Source organism: Euprymna scolopes, chromosome 17, assembly GCF_053919585.1.
Source record: "Euprymna scolopes isolate OS-2025 chromosome 17, ASM5391958v1, whole genome shotgun sequence".
NCBI classification, from domain to species: domain Eukaryota; kingdom Metazoa; phylum Mollusca; class Cephalopoda; order Sepiida; family Sepiolidae; genus Euprymna; species Euprymna scolopes.
Genome location: NC_136498.1, coordinates 73,609,953 through 73,625,181, shown reverse-complemented (window position 1 = coordinate 73,625,181; position 15,229 = coordinate 73,609,953). Strand labels below are relative to the sequence as shown.

The window sequence follows — 15,229 nt, the reverse complement described above, 5'->3', positions numbered from 1 at the left end:
CCATAAAACAAAAACAACCAACCAATCAACTTACCTGATCACCTCATATTATGATAGTATCATATAAAAAAAGGAAATTGAATTCTTTAAATTTTGTTCATTAAAATTCAAAGAGCCTTGAAAAACAACAAAAACAACCAACCAACAATCCGAAATAAGACGTGACAAAAAAAAGAAAAAAAGAAAAAAAAAAAAAGAAAAAAAAAAAAAGAAAAAAAAAAAAAGAAAAAAAAAAAAAAAAAAGAAATATCTGCCTCTAAAGGTAACCGAGCCTAGTCAGTTCATCATCTTTAGATGATGAACTGACTAGGCTCGGTTACCTTTAGATTTCCATTTTAAAGTTAATATCAACCATACAATTCCTTTTTCGTTGTACATGAAAAAAAGCTAAGCAGACGATTATAGTCAAGGATAACCTGAAGGCCCCCTCTTCAAGGGGAGGGCATCATTTATTTCTGGGATTATTCCACTTCCTCTAATTATAATGAGTGCTAACAAGGGGGCATCAAGTACCATTTTTCAAGTCTTAGATACGACTTGAGCAACGATTGAACCCCAATTTCCTGACCCACTAGCGAACACTCTTACCATTATGGCAAATGTACATCCAGCAAAGCGTTAAAAGTGAGATTATACCCATTTATTCCAACATTATTATTTTCTATTCCTTGAACTTAGAACATTGAGAAAAAAATCTCAACAGCTAAAACAGTTTCAAAGAATTTCAGTGAGTGAGTTGCTCTTCTTGTTTTTCTTCTTCATCATCATAGTCGGTTTTACATTATGGCATGTGTTGGACAGCTTTAAGAAATTATCTAATCAAATTAATCTATCTCTGCACAGGTCTTTATCATCCTTCTTTCTCTCATATCTATTTTCATCACTTCTTCCTATATTTTCCTTGGCCTTCATGTGTGAACTGAACCTGCTACCTCAACTGTTCTACATCAACGGAGTTTCCTATCCGGCACGTATCTCCCTATACTGTCCAGATTTAATCTTTCTCTGAGGTCATCAAATCTATGCCTGTTTTTAATGCTCACATTACACAGGTTCCATACAGATGCATATTTCAACCCTCCTGCGTCTCTTTTAAATGCATGTAATCATATAGGGTTTGCAAAAATTTTCAATGTCCATTTTCAAGGACTTTTCAAAGTTTTTCAAGGCTTTCTCTAGACAGAAGGAGAGGAAGAATTCACCATTGGAGAATCCCATCTGTGCAATAAAAGTATTTTTAGCGGGGAGGGAGGGGTAATTTTATTTATGGTGGTCGCCACTACCCCCCTTCCCAATAAATTATAAATGAGAACAAAAACAGAGGGAGATTTAAATGTTTCCCCACCAAAAGAAATTTGTGATAATCAAAAACTAAGTTGTCTAGGCCCCCCAAAAAATGAAGTTATGTTCTTGGAAACTATCCAAGGTAGTTTTGTGATAAAGGGACGTAACTCTTGTATTTACAACACTATGTAGTTTCAGAACAATGCATTTCGATTTTTTTTTTCAATTTTTAAAAAATATATTAATGGTATTTTTATTAATACTTAAACAATAATTTACTAGTATTTATTTTTGATTCTATTTTTAATTTTTTTATACAAATTTTTACTAGACATAAAGAATACAATTTTCAAAGCCCTTTCAAGAAATTTTCAAAATATTATTCCATATTTTCAGGGACTTTTCAAGGTAATAATAGAAATAAGGCTTTTTCAAGGCAAAAGTCAAAATTCAAGGATTTTTCAAGTCTGTGCGAACCCTGTTATGATACATATGTTAGATACTAGTGTATATCGTGGATGCTGTCTCTATATATCTTTCATATTCTTATATATTTCAGTTCTAAGTGTCTTTATTATTCGGAGTCGCACTGACCTGTTGTTTTCCCAAAGAACCCAATCTACACATTTCCGTTGATTACCTTATTAGATTGTTCATCTGTCTTGATTCCTAGAACATAAGTCGATAAATCGGTAACTGAATTACTCAGCAATTACAACTTAACCCTCCAATGTGCTCGCCAACCTAAAATTTATCAAAACATCTCCTTTGTACTCAGAATCTGCTTAAGTCAGCTTCTACATCTGTAAAAGGTCAACTCTTGTTATTGTAACTTATTTTCATTATCGTAATTATTTTTTCGTAAAAATATTTTATTTTCCTTTATTTAACTTTATTATTATTGTTTCAACCTATTTTCCATTCTTGTCACTTTTGTTTATTGTTTATTTAATCTTCCATCATTTGCTTCGCGTATTAATTTCTTTCTTTTTGACTTAGCTATGCAAACTACATAGCTAAACTAGCTAACGTGTTTGAGTCCCAATCTTGTTGCATACATTCATCATATCATTCTAAAATGATTTCTTTCCAAGCAACACATGTCCTCAACCATCACTGGCTGGGTTTCACTACCATACATTATCACATTTTATACACATCTGACAGAGTCTTTTCTTGGTCGACAGTGGTAATGATCTAATTAGTAATGACAGAAATTCTTTGAATTTATTTCATCCATTTTTCACTCTTACAATAATACTAATACCTGCTCCTCCCTGTGTTCTAATAGTATCACCAAGGTAACAAAACTTCATCAATAGCTTTGATATCTAGATATACTTCCTCATAGCAGATACTCAACTGAATTACAATCTACTGTTCCCTACCATAAAACATTCGCAACAAACACTCGTCTAACTACAACCAGTCAACAATTTTCCCTACTTTGTATCTGTGTCTAAAACTAAAAAACAATTCCATGAGCAAAATTTCTTTCCTAGAACTGCTTAACTATGGGACACAATAGGGTTACTTCCCAATTGACTATAACATGGTTGCTTTCAAGTCTAATGTAAACAAGTTCTTGTTAAACCGTCCTCTTAAATAATCAAATTCTATACAATTTCCACCATTACCAATCATCACTGTGTTGTCTCACTGAACACCTAACACTCATTAACCCTTATCCTCGAGTAGCCTTTGGGCTTTGATAACTTATGACTCTTTAAAAAAAAAAAAGAAAGAAAAATCTGTATTGTCTTACACTTCTTGCACATGAAGTGTTTATCCTCTCTCAAGCTACCAGTAATTTCCACTGCGCTTCTTGTGTACTCGAGGCTTACAAATACACCACATCACTATTGTATGTCATCTTTCTAGAAATAACAAAGAATCTCAGAAGAGCATCTGTTCTCATTACTGAGGGTGGCAGTTCAAGACATGTAGATGTGAGATTCTTTAACTGACAACGCAACGTACTGAACAACATGTAAGATCCAGAGATAAAGAGTAAACAAAAACAACAAAAAAAAAAATCCAAGCAATATTAGTCTGTTTGAATGTTCAGCTAAAACTCGAAAAATACACAAATCCACAAAGTTAGTATATATACTTTTTTAATTAGCATAACCCTGGATGTATAACATCTAAAATAATAAAACAAAAAAAAGAAAAGATTTGGGTGCAAGTCTATAAATGGGCCACAACAAATCTTTTATACAATAAAAATCTGAAAAAAATCTTTATAATGTACGTACTTGTCACTGCATGAAAATGTCATATTCCAAAAATCACGTAAATCGATCAAGTAGTTTTTTTTTTATTTAAGAAAATCAAATATTATCGGACGATTCATCGAAGAAAAAACCATGCGCCATGTTGTTTGAGAGATAACGCAACTAACGACCCCTGGCAGAAATATTGGTCAACAAGGGCAGTACATGCAGACCATCAAATATTTTATCAATCAAGTACTTTTATTTATTTATATATAAATAATTGAGCTGAAATTGAAACCAAAACCTAAAAACAATAAATCAAGTATGGTAATCAGTAGGCGAGCTTGAAACGATCTTTTAAAAGTATTTTCAAACCTACTTATTCTTAACATCTGTCATGTGAACGATTCACGCATGCGCATTTGTGAAATAGTTGAAAAACAGATAAAAAATCTGATGACCCCCACATACCAATTTTTCAATTTTGACCCTTTGGCAGCTATTTTTTCCAGATGGAAATCAATTAAAAAGTTTTCCACAAGTCTGAATATCCTATATACAAAATTTCAAACCTGTAGATCAAAAATTTGTTGAGTATATACATTGAGAAGTCTCCTCTCACACACACACACACACACACACACACACACTTTTATAGATAGATATGGATGACTCATGTGACTTCTACAGAAACAGTGATGTGATCTTATCTTTTTTCCAATCACAGTGACTCTTAAAAGGACAAGGGAAGATGATCACACTTACCCATCTATGAATGCCTTATAAATTTTTAAGAATTTAGGTTCAGCTTCTGGTGTTATCAAAACTAATGCAAAAGACTATGCATACGCTAAGGGTACTAAATGGTCCTTATATGACTAGGGGCACAGGTGAAAATCACATTATAAATAAAAAAAAAACTTTGATATTCTTACATATCAGATAAAAATAGGTATTTATGCCAAAAATTAGAAAAATTTTTGAGTTAAATTTTAGTTAGAAATAAAAATCAGTTTCCATATTTTGCCGATCTGCCATTCATTATTACTTGGTTAAATGATAGACTGACTTATCTCCCCCTCCTTTACAGGTATTTCTACTCTTATCAATGGCTGATTAGCAAAACAACAATAAAACTGACTTTTTTATTTTTAATTAAAATTCTACTTGATAATTTTTCCTAATTTTTGGTGTAAATACCTATTTAGATCTGATACATAAGTATACCAGAGAGTTTTTCTGTTAATTTATTTGGAACTGCAATTTTCAACTGTATCCTTATGTATATAAGGCACCAAATAAATTTTAAGGGACATGAAGAGTCCATAGATAGAGCAGAGGTTTCAAAAACTGAAGACTTTATTCTACCTCGATCAAAGAATGAAATTTCACCATTTCTTCTTCTCTCGGAAAATTTGATTGGCAGAAAGCTATAAGAATAGAAAATATTCTGACATCTAGGGCTTTCTACAGAGAAGGGATGTGATTATGCAGCTAATTGTGTTAGTCAGGTGGAATTGGTTTAGAAATTTCTTTTTGTACTTTTTCCAGGAGTGAGATGCTCATGGTTTCTACAAATGTGGCGACAGTACTCTATGCACAAGAGAATGATTTTATATGGATATTGATGCCTCTGTTCAGTCTCAAGAGATAATGCAAGGTAGCTGTGCATGTAATTGTGGGGGAAGGGTTGCGCAATCCCTAACCACACCTCTCCTGAATTGGCATTGCTGGAGTCCAGTGAATGGGAAACAATGCCAAGATAAGTGGAGACCTTGTATTCGCAGACGGTCACCCATTTTAGTACTGACCAGGTTCAACATTGCTTAACTTGTGAGGCGTGAGAAGTGTTTTAACACAGTAAAAGAAGCCTAATTACTTTGGCATAGATTTGGCCGCATCTTCTATCTGTTTATTCCACTCTATATTTCCTGGGAATGTCAGGCGAATGATTTTAAACAATCGACACTCAGAAATAGTGCTATTGATCATGAAAATCGGTTATTGGAATTGAGTTTCGGCTTCAAAATCTAGACTATTGATCATGATGAAATCTATCTATCTATTCAGTAGATTCTATTAAAGCCTGCTTTGTTTAAAAAAGAACAAAGTTTATTTTTTGTATCAATAAGTTTGGATTCGAGGTGTAATAACATTTTAAAGATATTTTTGGTTTAAAAATAAAACAAAGACAAAAAAAAAAACAGAAAAAAAACAAAAAAAACAACATGGCTGCCAGCTATGAAAACATTGAATTAAAATTCTATTTTCAACTTCTTTCCTCTTATCCAACTGTAGACAAGTTTCCATAACTTGCACAAGTCTGCAAAAAATTTTCAAGATTTAAAAAAAATAAATTAGACTTTTCAAGATTTTAAAAAGTAAATTAGAATTCAATTTCAGGACAAAAAAAAAAAAAAAAAACAACAATTTCTATTTTAGTCAAGTAAATTATTTTAAGTGAAATGAGTTTCAACATTACTCTAAAACAGCTTATTTTTACTTTAACCATGTTTGAGTAAATAAATAATATTTAAAAAAGTAAGTTTCATAGTACATGTGAAACGCTGAAATGAAATCTCATCCAGAAAAAATATCATCTTTAAAAACAAGTTGAGAATGAGGCTAGGTAAGGAGGAACGATAACTCATGTTCCTAATTTTCTGTTTTAGATAGTATTATGAACTTGAGTTATTGTTCTTCCTTATCTAGCCTCCTCCCCGATTTATTTATGAAGATGACAACTATATATCAAAACACTGTGGCATTTGTTGGCTATTTTGTTCCCATGCACACTGAATCAGGTCATCATTTTGTTATGTCAGTCATTAAAAACAAAGGTGAGGAGGATGGTAGCTAAATGGTTAATGACATGGACAGAACACCTGGATGTGCCAAGTTCAGAATCCAGTTCCATGCAAACACTTTCATACAACCCACACCTGACCTTGTGTCTAAACTTCTGAAGGAGAAGTAAATAAAATAACTGAGCACAATGGATGAAATCACAAAATGACAGCATCCTTCACACTATAGAAAGGGAGAGTGGAAAAGATCTTTTTTTATGGAAATCGCTTGAGACAAGGCATGAAGCCACTTGATGTCAGGAGCTAACAAGAACAAAAGTTGATTATTGCAAAGACAGATGTCTACTGACCTTAGTCTTGAAAAAACAGAAGAAAAAAAAAAAAAAAAAAAAATAAGACTGGAGGTAGAAGGAAAACAGTGAGCAGGAAGAGAGTTCCACAACTTTATCTCTGCTTTATCGTTATTTTCATGACAAGTGCTCGTCTGAGCTCCAATCTATGGTCCCCCTCACCAAACATTCACGAGAAACACTCATCTAGTTGAAAATACTGTCAATAATTCCCCCCACACTTTATCTATGCCTAAACCTAAACGTAGATTCCATGAACAAAGCTTCTTTCTTAGAACTGCACACTTGTGGAACTCTCTTCCGTTTTCCTGCTTTCCAACTGACTACAATATGGTCGTCTTCAAGTCCAACGTAAACAAGTTTTTGATGAGCCGTTCTCTTTAAGTAATCCAATTTACCAAATTTACATTACTACATTACTAACGATTACTATATTGTCCTATTGAGTACTGTACACTATTTTACCCTTATCCTCGAGTGGCCTTCGGGCTTTGATAAGTGGTGACTTCTTTGTAAAAAAAAAAAAAAAAAAAAAAACCTTGCAGTCCTTGGAAAGAAGCTGCTGGAATAGGAAGCTGTATTACAATGAGGTATTAAACAGTGAATTGATGGAGACTTTTAGATGAATGAGTCAAACGAGCTGAAACAAAGAAAGCAGGGAATAGATCAGACAATCATGTCATAATATTTGTAGAAATAACTGAGACTAGCAACATCACGTTTGCATGTCATTTTATCTAGATAATCGAGATCCAAAAGGTTACTAGACATACCGTTTAAACCCCTTAGAGATCTATCGAGTATGTTACTAAAACTCTGTGGATCTTGTCTTTATGCCATGGTGTGTTCTATGCACGTTGGATGACATCATCCACTAAAACAGATGGAAGATACAAGAAAAAAATCCTTTATGGCATCATAAATGATCAATTAACAAAAGGATGTCATCTATTATATAAATGGCAGTTGTCTGTCTGTATATATGTATGCTTGTATATCCAGCTAAAAGTAAAAAAATACAAAACAAAGATTGACAAAGTTTGTAAATTCTAAATTGGTATTGTCTCAGATGTATAGTACCTAAAATTTAGACAATAATAATCATTATTTGGTGTGATAATTGGTATTGGTTTTTACTTTTCACCATTTTGTATTAAAGAGAAGTAACTTTAAAGTCTTTGTTAGAAGTTACTTCCCTTATGCCGACTCATAACTCAAGTAATCTATATAAAAGAGAGTTGTATGTGTGTATGCGTATGTGTGTGTGAATGTCAAGAGAGAAGGAGGAAGACTTGGTCGAAAGGAAAAAAGACGAATAGAAAGAGATAGAAATTTTAATAGAAGTAGGTTTCATTGTTGACCCAGGCAATGCTAGATAGACCTGCTAGTAATCCATTAAAACAGAGAACAGAACAAAGATGACCAGTAACCTAAAAGGACACAGGTCGTTTATGTGGACAGTGACTACATAGATATACCAGTCTATAGAGTCTAGTATTCTATTAAAAGTTTGTAGATCCTGTTATTGTGTTTGCTTGTCACCATGCATACTTCGTGACATCATGAAGGATAAATAGGTTGCCAAGAGCGACCACTCATCCTTTATTATGTCATCCATTTTTAAGTAATAAATATACATAAATGAATCAATTTTGACAGATTCCTCATTACATTAGAACACAAAAAAAGGGGCATGGGAAAGACCGGTCAATAGAAACAATTGCTAAGCATTATAACATAGGTAGTTTTACTATTGCTCATCATGTGCCAAAATACCTCATTTATACTGTACATTGTTTATCATTCACTAAAAGGATCTGGTTCTATCAGGTCAGGTTGTCTGAAGATATTGGTTTATTGATCTAGTAAAATGCACCAAACAATATACATGTTATAGTTTTCTTCCTTTCCTTTTGCAAAACTCAATCATGTTCTGTAGAGTCAAAAACAGAAACAATTTTACTCTACAAAACAACTAAACCAAACCAAACACCATAAATAAATATTTCAAGATATAAAGAACCTGAAGCTTAACATTATCTTTTTTCTAAAATTACTGAATTCGACATTAAATAACATGAAAAAAGGCTTGGTATACTGTAAAACAAAACAAGCAAATCAAACTCCATGAATAAATATTTGAAGATATAAAGAACTTGAAGCATAAAACCTTTTTCGAAAATTACTGGATTCAGCACTAAATTACTCAAAAAGGGTTGATATGCCGTAAAACAATAACAGCAAAACCAAAAAATTCATACTATGAAAAAAAGAACCCCCCCTCCAAAAAAAAACAAAAAAAAAAACAACAACAGTTCAACCTTGAGATACGGTGGCCTTAGGATACGGTTTTTCAGGATGTGGAATAAATACAATGTTTTTCCGGCTTCTGGTTACAGTATTTGCCCTGCCTTATGGTGTTATTTATAAATTTATTTGATTATATACATGTGTATTAAATATTTTACTGTATTTTGTTACTAATTTTTAATGCCGTATCCCGGTGATTCTACTGTACTTAAAGCTATATATAATATGTAATAATGGATTTGAGAAATAAAAATTTTACATACAAAACACTTATACAGAGCCCTGGCTTTTAGAAATTGACTTTCCAAACTAACCTACCCCTGACCAGATCTTTATCCTTTTCTCAAATCGATCTTTATCACTTCCTATGTTTTCCTTGGTCTTCCCCCATCAAATGGCCTAGATAAATGAACTTTTCTATATATACTAACCAAAGAACTCTCACTCATTTTTTCAATATCACCAAAGTCTTTTGTTCTACACACATTTCCCTATAGCATCCAAATTTAATCTTGGTATAAGATGTAAGTTTGTCTTTAAGACTCATGTTACAAATCCATTGTATCATTTTCTTATCATTTCTCTCCATGAAATTATTGCCCTGCCTTATGGTGTTATTTATAATGCAACATATGTCCTCAACCCACACTGTCCAGGTTTAACTGTCGTACGTTATTGCACTGCATACACATACCTGATAGACATTTCCCTTGATCGATTTAGAAATTAAAAAAATATTTCAGAAATATTTATATATATATATATATATATATATACTAGCCAAAGTACACGTCGTTGACTGGGTTCAAAAACGGTCTACAGAAAATGGACTCTGATTTATGAAAGAATGATAGGTTATGAAAAGGAAGGGTTGTAAAGAGATAGCTTCGAATTTGGGGGTATCAAAACCAAAGCAAAATATGATGAAAGTAAAAATAAAATAGATAAACCCCATAATTTATTATACCATACCTGTTCACACTGAAACACTTATTACAATATTCTTTGGATCTATATTAAAAAACCTTGTTAAACTTTGTGACATATTTCCATTCTATGGAGGTCAGGCGCGAACGAACAACCCATAATTTTATTATACAATATTTCTTCAAACTGAAACATAATTATCAAAGTATACTTACGCAGATAGATATGAAAAGTCTTTATTAAAGTTTGTGACTATTTCCATTCTATGGAAATAGGCACGAACGCAGACCCTACAATTTTATTATACCATCCCTATTTAAGTTAAAACATACTTATCAAAGTATTATGTGCATCTATATCAAAAACACTTGTAAACGTTTTTTTTTTAATTTTTTATTTCCATACTTTGTGGACCAGGCACATATGCAGACCCCACAATTTTAATGAATCATCATTATGCCAGATCAAACATACCCATTCCTGTGTCTCGATACATCTTCTATCATTATATGTGATCAGTTTTCTATAATAGTCAACTATATAGGAGCCTATTCGTGACCAGACACACACACAAACGTTCAGCTTTATATTATAGATATATATACTAACCCCAATGCATCATGGTTAATCTAGTAATTAATAAAATTGCTACAAAAATCAGTTTAATTGTAAGTTAAGAATAATTTAAATATTTCATCTTATAACTGCTAGATTTGAACCCAAATCTATATTCCTATAAATTTGTTTTTTTTTTTTTTGTATACTGATATTCATATTAAAAACCCTTTTTTCTATTGCTATTTATTCGCTTCCCCATGAAAAAAAATGTGACACAAGGTTGTTTTTAATGTGGGAGAAAACCAGCTCCCCAAAAGAAGGGCAAAAGGGGTACTCTGGTAGGGACCAAAAATAATAAATTGTATTTCTTGTTCTGCAATAAAAGTATATTGTTTTTTAATGTTTACAAAGATGAACTTTTATCTCACATTGTTCTTGAGTACAGGCATTTTGTTGACGTGTTATTCTTGGTATCAACTTGTTTGTTTTCTTTTAACCTTTTAATTTTGGTTTGCAATAAATTCAATAAATGCCATCAAAGTTTGTTTTGTTTAAAAAGTCCAAAGTTTATTTTTCTGTCAATAAGTTTGGATTTGGGGCATAATATTTTCAAGAAATAAAGATATTTTTAGTTTAAAAAATAAAACAAAAAAAAAAAATAAAAAATGACTGCTAGCTATGAGAGCATCAAATTAAAATTTGAGTTTTCAAGATTTTAATAAGTAAATTAGAATTCTGTTTCAAGACAAGAAAAACAGGTAAATTTCCGTCAAGTCAATTATTTAAAGTGAAATGAAATTCGGCACTACTCCCATACAACTAATTTTAACTCTAACCATGTTTGAGTAAGTAAGTACTATAAGGTTAACAAGAAAATTCTTGTGGTTTCAAACTTTTAAACTCAGATGAACATATCTCGGCCCAAACAAAAATTTATTGATCAAAATAAGCACCATCAAAATCAGCACACTTTTGTCAACGCAAAACAAGTGTAGTTATGCCAGTAACTTAAAAATCTTGTGTTTTAGTGGCTATGCAGTCACTGAAGGTATTTTTGAAGCATTTCTCATGCAAAAAGTTGTTCAACAACTTCTGAGATGCTTGAAAAAGTGGTAGTCGATAGGTGAAAGGTCTGGAGAATATAGCGGATGAGGCAGAGTTTCGTAGCCCAATTTGTTCAACTTCTGTACAGTTGGTTTAGCAATGTGCGGTTGGACATTGTCGTGGAGGAGAATTGAATCTTTTCTGTTGACTAGTGTAAGGTGTTGTTGACAAAGTTTCTGATACATTTCATCCATTTGTTGACAGTACTTCTCCGCTGTATTCGTTTCGCTTGCATTAAAAAACTGTAATGGATAAGACCGGTCACAGACCACTAAACAGTCAGCATGACCTTCTTTTGGCACAACTCTAACTTCGGGACGTGTCGGGAAGCTTCGCTGGCATCTAACCCGACTGAGCTGAGCATTACTTATTATTGTAAAGAACCCACTTTTCATCACAAGTAACAACCCAATCGAGAAACAAGACATTCTTCTTGCGTAATAGAAGGGAAGATGACACTTTATAATGGTGTTTCTTTTGGTTGTCGTTCAATTTATGAGTTTTTTTTTGTCTTTCCAATCTCTCTAAAGTGGTTGGAAATCGTTGTACATGTTACATCTAATTCAGAAGCAAGTCCTTGAACAGTTGTGCATTGATTGGCTTCGACTAAGGCTCTTAATTGATTGTTCTCAACATCCGATGGCCGACCACTACACTCATTATTTTCAAAACTCGGCTTTTTTTTTCTGTTTTAGTGAAAGGCGTTTATCACCATTACTTTCCAAATAATGCCTGCTTTTTTTTTTCTTTTTACTGTTCATTTTTTCTGCCATGAGATTAACAAAACCCTATCATGTCGACACTAGCTTAAAAGTCTCTCCTCACCACTACGGGATTACACGTCCATCTTGCCCGATGCGCATTTCACTTCTCTTGACTACATGCTGTCCTTTTTTTTCTCTTTTTCTTGTCACATAAGCCCACGCACACTTGCTAATTTGCATAGTGCTCAAACAGCTGCTACTACTGCTAATACCTTTGCTAGCCATCGCTCCTGTGGCTGCTGCTGATATTTACACATGCGCTCTGTTAGAATCGGATCTTAGCTGATTTTTAAGATTAACATCAGCATCAGATTGATTATCATTCTCATATCATTTCACTCCATGCAACACGTCCTCAATTCGCACTAGCCAAGTTTCACTTTCATACATCATCACACTGCGGACACATGACTATTTCTTTGGTCAACAGTGGTAATGCTCAGCTGTAATGGCAGAAATTCCCTGAACTTACTCCAGTCACTTTTAACACTGGCAAACATGGAGAGTTAAATGGCCATCCAAACATCCTACATTCTCATTCCATCTTTATTTAATCCACTGGGGTAGGTTGTTCTTGTTCCATCAGCCACGAGTGAGTAAAAGTATTAATTTTCATGTTATTCCTAGTTATAATCGCTTATAGTAAAAACTGAGCATCCAACCTTCAGAAGATTGTCACTTAGAACTCATTGTTAACCAACACTCTGAACTATATGTATTTGCCGCGGTTTTAAGTAAAAAAAACAAAAAAACAAAAAAAAACGCTCATCAAAAAAGGATCCCCACTTAAAACGTAAAAACCACAGCCAACAGCCCTTTCGAAAAGTACTTCGACGTGAATAATTACCCTGTGGAACTCCAAATAGAACAATTCCCACTAGAATAATATTCACAACTTTCCCAGCTTCATTTTGATATAACACATGTATATAAACCCCAACTCCCTACAGCACTTTAAAGACACAAAAACAAACACAAACCAAGAACAAAAAATGGCAACCCACACTGCAAAGCTTCAATGCCTACAACTACGTCCGCCGGACGAGTACTATAAATATGGAGTTATTCCAACCAGGGGCAGACCAGCCCGGCTTGTCAGGCAACGAGAATCCCTCCGTCAGTGGCCCAACCCAGCTCAGCAGTAGTCACGTCTATGCAGTACTGTTTCGACTACCTCCCCGCCAACGGCCAAATCCAGTAGCTGCAACAACGACCACTCACCGACGATGCAACCGAGACCCAGCACGCGATTCCCCATAACTACTAGCGACAGCCTCGTTCAAACATCAGTCGGATTCCAACCCTCGGCCTCTTAACAAAAATAAACCTGAATGGATTTATATTCGTTCACGATGGTACCCACTGCGTTTGTCATCTCTTCTTTGCCATTGTCGTTTTTCATTGTATCTCTTGCCTGTGTCGTCTTTTAGTTGTAGGGTCGATTGTCACTGACATTCGGCCCCGCAACATATTGATGGAGTTGTTTATTTAGTTGGGTTTTTTTCATTGACCTATGGTTTAATGGTAAATAGTGTTTGTTAACAACCAGTCTTCCGGAGGCTAAAAGTCAATCCTTACTACAAGCGATGAAAATAAATAATAGCATAAAATTTATCTAGAACTGAGAGAGAGAGAGAGAGAGAGAGAGAGAGAGAGAGAGAGAGAGAGAATTGTTTTTCCACAACCAAACTCACAGTGCCGTCTTCACACACCAAGTCAGTGCGAAATGTACCCTACTGAAAAGTCCAAAGGAGGGTGAAACTTATGAGCAGAATTTTCGGTGCTTACACACTTATGTTACCATGCTATTTTTTTAAATAGTATTTTCAGTTAAATTCAAGTTTCACAATATTTTTTCTTTTTATTAAATTGTTAGGTGGTAGTACAGATTAGTTACAAAATACCTTCCCCTCCCCATGTTAAGAATGGCTTTCAAAATAATAGCGTTATTATTTCAGCACAGAAACATCAGTGCACAACTGCACAAGTACCGAATTTTCTATTAATGGTTGACTTAGTGTGTGTAGGATGGTTGTATCGTGTGTCTGATTGCAGAAAAACAAACTCACCGTTTCTAATCGATCATGGCAGATGGAATGAGAATAATCTACCCCGACTATTAAATAAAGGGTTAAGTACGAAATTCCGTGTAGGTTCTAGCGTTCGACATAGATCACCAATTTTTATTTTGGTTACAATCCAAAGTGACGCTTTTTTTTTAGGGGGGGGGGGCTGGATTTTCCTCCAAATTAAGAACCGACCTTGTGTCTAAATTAGCCCTCATGGGGAGGCTTAAGCTTCCATACTCAAAAAGATACATCATGAGGTCGGTGGTTACATCGACCGAGACGTTGTGCATATAAACACCAAAAGGAGAATGGTAGTGCGAATAATCCAAATTATCCATCCTCATCTAAAAAATCCCGAAACACGAAATTAACAGCAGGCATTTTTTTCACAAGTGTCATTCAGAAACCTGTGGTGTATTTTCGAGTCGTACTTGGCTACAGAGGCTAAAAATGGCTCATTTTAACGCTCTAAAAATCAATCGTAGTTACAAATTGGTATATGAATTAAATTTGCATTAAAAACTATTAAACAGTAGTTGAATTTGTAATAAGTTATTCTTTTTGGATTATTTAACAGTATTAAAGTTATAAAAATCCTTTTTATTCAACCTTATTCATTCATTACTCATCCTTCTTCCTTCTTTTTTTCATTCATTTAATTGATAGTTTCTTATAATTGTTTTCACTTTTACTTAGCAATCAGTTTGGTTTTTATTTTCAATTAAATTTACGTTTATTTACCAATGTAATATTTTTTAATTTAAGATAGGAAATAAAAACGCGTGCATATGAGAATAAATTAGACAAACTTCTGATATAAAGTGTAGTATTTTACGA

The 15,229-nt window shown here is 33.6% G+C and overlaps 1 protein-coding gene across 3 annotated transcripts in view; it reads right to left on the bottom strand.

Moving 5' to 3' along the window:
- Nucleotides 1-15,229, bottom strand: part of LOC145296791 (uncharacterized) — a 127,926-nt gene that overhangs the window by 100,246 nt on the left and 12,451 nt on the right. The window lies entirely within an intron of this gene.